This window comes from Beta vulgaris, chromosome 4 (genome assembly GCF_026745355.1).
Source record: "Beta vulgaris subsp. vulgaris cultivar EL10 chromosome 4, EL10.2, whole genome shotgun sequence".
NCBI classification, from domain to species: Eukaryota; Viridiplantae; Streptophyta; class Magnoliopsida; order Caryophyllales; family Amaranthaceae; genus Beta; species Beta vulgaris.
This window is the reverse complement of record NC_079205.1, coordinates 38806945-38812056: the sequence shown is the minus strand read 5'-3', so window position 1 is coordinate 38812056 and position 5112 is coordinate 38806945.

Here is a 5112-nt window from a genome sequence, read left to right as displayed (position 1 = left end):
CATTGGATGGCTCCGGTATAGGCTTGACATCTCCTTCTTGACCACAAGGAAGTATTGTGACGCTTGACAAAAAAAAGATTGTAGTCAAAGCACCATTATGAACATGCGCTATTTACAATAGTATAAATTGTATTCATCCCTAGAAAATCATCTCCAAGCCATTGACATTAGACCTGACATAGGACGGTCCCACAGACAATCCTCAGCTACAGGGTAAAGAAGTTTCTCTTTCTATTTGTTCGATGACGTGAAATTGTTAGGAAATGTTACAGAGTATGATGTTTCCTCCTTGTCAGGAAGAGCAAAAAATTCAGGTGTACGAACTTTTGTTTTTCCACAGCAGCGTCATCATCTTCGACGTGAACAACGTCGTGGTGTAGCTGTTTACCAGACAATACAGTATAACGCTTCATTTCTCTCTCTTCCTCTTCCTGAAAAGGTAAGTGAGAGCTTGACCGTCCAAAGATCCCCTTTTCCTAGATTGTGAAGATTCGTCGTAAAGGAACAAGGCGCGTTAGCAATCAATTGAAAAAACATTGTAGAAGTGACGAGTGTTTACCAGAAGCCGTAGAAGACCAAATGCCTCTTGAATGACGATCCTCTACATTATACTCAAAAAATTTAGTACACCTTTTTTTCGAGTCCTCTCTGGGAATGAACAATTTCAGATCCAGACCTACGAAAAAGATGATGTAAGGGGGATGTTAACATCATCAAGTTAAGAAAAATTCTAAGTAAAATTCACGCACCTTTCATGTTCCAGCCTCCGATCAAGAATTTCCCTAACTCACCAAGAGGCAGTTTTTTCACAAAGATATAGCGACCCTTCCATCCACTGTCATTCGACGGTACCCCTTCGACCAATGCATTTCTCTTCCCCCTAACATGCAAAGCTATCCTAATCTTTCCTTTGACTCTAATTTAATAGCTTTACTAGATCTTCAAGAGTAAAAGGCTTATCCCAGTTAGATGTGACCCTGTCAATGACACTAAGGACTCTCCAAACCCGGGGTATTACTTGGCTACAACCAATTTGAAAAGCCTATAGAAGTTCCCTAGCAATGACCGAAAAAGGTAACATAAGACCTATTTTGAAAGGGTATTCATAAAGAACCACCCAACCAACAGGATAATACTCGGGACGTTTGTGAGGCTCAGATTTTTTCAACATCGTATCGGTTGGTAAATTTCGTAGGTCTAAGAATTTCATTAATTCATCTTCCGACATAGTTGGTTGTTCATCATCAATTTCACGTTTCTCCTCCACAACCTTTTCTTTCGACTTACATTTCTCATGAAATTTCATATAATTCCTAATGCTACGCCTACTTGGAGCTATGAATTCAAAGAAAGGGTAAGAAATTTTGTGCCAATTGAAGTTATAAGTTGCAGAATTTACCTGGTGAGACGAAGTGGTTGAGACGAGGTTCCCTAGAGAACTCTAGAGCATTTAAGCTGATGTCCAGGGATTTCTTTTCATTGAGGAGAGAGAAAAAAAATTTGCATGTGGTTTTGGTTTATTTAGAACGGCTTTTTCAACCAAGGCCTTCATTATTGCCCAACAGATATATTTTGATTAACAGTGAAAAGTTATTATCTTTTACTGTTTATCTTTTGGCATTGGACTTTTGGTTTATCTTTCGCAAAATATAATCCTTCTATTTGTCGCATGGTTATCTTATGCTCTAACCGTTCGCAAACATCTGTGTTACAATTGTTTTATGACTCCGACATAATCCTCATTGCAACAATGGGGGGCAAATGGTTATGGCTAACTTTTGCAGATTGACATTGACACAAGAATATATGAAGCTGACGTTAACGGTAGTGGTATGACACAAAGATTGGGTCAAAGCACACCCGAGGAATAAGGAAGAGAGAGTCTAGTGTTATTCCAGTCAGTTCAAAATATTCAAGAAGTATTAAAAGATTATGCGAAAGAAGCGGAGATATTATGCCAAGATTCTAGCTAACTACTTCCTGCACTTGTGGGCGCATGTTGAGGTGGGGAAAAGGATATAAAAGGACTGCGAGTTTAAAGCAAAGGAGAGATTCCAACCCACTCAAAAAAAATCAAGCAACCACAGCTGATTGAACTAAGAAAACAATTTACACTTTAAGTCATTATTTCTCTTCACATTGCTACTGAGATATTGTATTTAATTCAAACATATTAGGATGTATTGATTGTCGTTCACTCTAAGCAACGATTGCATATAGTGGATTGGTGGACTCGTATCGACCCGCGATTTTTTACCCACATGCATGGGGGGTTTCCTGTGTCAACACTCCTTTGTGTAATTCCCCTATGAATCCCTTGCATAATTTAATAGCATAAATCACGTAAATATGGTTGTTGTCGTCCCCATATCAGATCTTGTCGCTTAGGCAAAAAGGAGCATAAAAAAATTAACAACAAATTGTCCTCCAAAAGCAGCAGTAAACCAAGACCCAAATAGGAAACCAAAGTTGGGTTCCCTTCATTCCTTTAATATTGTCGGTTAAGGAGGTAATAAAAATCTCCCTAATTCCTTTTTGGTCGGCATTTATAAACCAAAACCCACCCAAATTTTTTCTCTCACTCCCGATGAAACCAAAAATCCAAAACCCCTTACTTCTCTCTTTCATCTCGCGTGTCGGTGTTGATGTTGCAAGCCGGTCATGATGTCGCCTGGACCTAGCCTTCGTCACGTTAATTCTTACTCGCCCGAGACCCGTGTTGCACTTCGATCCCCTGTTCCTCTCTCTCTTATGTTGTGTTATTGTTCGTGGCAGAGATGCTGGTGCACCGTTTCTCTCTATTCCATTGGTGGTGTTGCGGCCACTGCTTCTCTATCGTCATTCATGTTCTCCTCTGTTTATGTTTTGTTGTTGCGGTGCTGCTGTTATTTTTTGTTGTCGGCGCCACCGTGAGCTGGTGCTTGATGGGTTTTAAAATATATCGCAAGTTCACAGTGCCTGTTTAGCGGAAACTGGCAAATACGGGTCGATCCACAGGGAGAGGAGTTCTACAGATTTATGGTAAATTATTTAGGTACTTCAAGAGAGAAAATTGATTGAAGAATTAATATCTATACTAGAGTAAACTAGAACACAAAATGATGTAAGTTCATCAAATAATTAAAAACCTAGGGCAATTGATCGGTCCACCATGCTTATACCAATCTAATCACTACAATGTAGTTCAACAGTACTTGGATTGAGCTTCGAATAAATAGAGTATTTCGCTAATCCTTGGTCAGGCATTATCAACTCTTAAATTAACATATGGTAGTAGGGTTGCTCAACATAATCAAATCTACCTATTGTAACAAGCCTCTAATGAATACGATCTTTCGGTTCTAATTCTTATTAGCTAAACATAACTCATGATATTGCGCAATTACATGAATTAAACAAGCATAACAAATCAACATGAATTATTCTAATTCAATCCGATTATCGAAGAACATCAAACCACAATAAAAAAGGTATAAACATGGCTTCCCTCTCTAAGCCCTAGAAATATACTACTCACTATATATAATAAACTCAATGAACATGATCAAAGTAAAAGAATTCATTATATTAAAGAAAGTAAAGAGGAATACCGAATGATTGGAGAACAACGAAAATGAAATCAACGATCTGTATAATCTTCAAATGTAAAAGTTCATACAAAACTAGAGTGAGAAAAACTAAGTGTTTGGCCCTAAAAACGTAGAAAATAAGATAATGTAATCGAAAATACTAAAAACTTATTTATCGTTTTACAAAACCAGCTAAAAAAAGGAGAAAAAACCCGTCCCAAGAAACCGCCCGGTCGACCGGGCGAAATCCACTCGGTCGGGCGACGGTGATTGACAAGTTACGACGAATCAGCAAATCCGCCCGGTCGGGCGCGTAAGAGAATTTTCCCATTTGGACGCCTGATTTGCCGGGCGGAGTGTGTTCTAGCAGATTGAGTTTCTTGATTTGCCCGGTCGGGCGTGTAAACGTTTTTCTTCCTTATGTCGCCCGGTTGGCCAGGCGAAATGAATATGCAGCAGGTCAAGTTTTGTGGCTCGCCCGGTTGGGCCAAACCGCCCCGTCGACCGGGTGAGTGTGTTTTCTCATCTATTTTCCATGCAATCCAACCGAATTGCTTGTGCAATCTTCCGGATACTCCTTGGAACTTACGAAAAGAGCTCCAAACGCATCAAATCCACAAGAAACGAGCTCAAAAGAGCTCAAATCGACTATCAAAACTAAGGGGATCGGAGTAAATAATCGATAAATAATAAACACATCAAAATCTCGAAACCTAACCTTTTGCTTGTCCCTAAGAAAAACCATGACATGAAAGAGAATACGATTGCTTCACCCCTTTATATATGAAAACAGAGATCAAAATCTGTCATAAAGCTCATAAATCATTCAAGCAGGCACAATTCAAGTTCAACTGTTCAGATCACTCTATGTACAAATCGCCCAAATAAGCAGTCAAATGCGACTGCCTTATATGACAAACAAATCTCGAAAAGGCACTCACTAGGGTGTCACTCATCTCAACATTTATGTCGCGGGCAAAGGATGTGCCCGATCACTCACCATCCCAACCATAATAACCCTTCCCACTCACACTCTCATGTGTTTAGAAAGGTTATAATGTCACTCATCCTAACCATGTCAACCCAAGTAGCGAACGTACTCTTTAACGTTGACAAACTGACTCCACATCAATCCAATAAACAATGTAAGCACAAGCTCAAGAAGACTTTTTCTGGGTTGTAATGGGGCTTAGCTAAGGGTAGGGAATATGTATGGGAAATTCGGTGGAAAAACCAAGAATGGGGGAGCACAAGTCACTAGAATTATCAACCAAAACATATCCAATAACAATGTCCCAATTCTATGAATCAAATTTTTTTTCAATAAACTCATCATTGAAGCAGTTTGATGAATTTTTTTCTTTGCAAGCAATTGTGAAGAAAATAATTTTTAACTTTTTGTTCATTTTTTCAATGTTTCTTTTTCTTTGCATCTTTTCGATTCAACAATCACATGTATTTCACTTTGCTTATTCTTTTCTTTTTCTCCAACTTTGAACCTTACAAAATACAATCATATCCATCTAAAGTCTCTCATATAAAC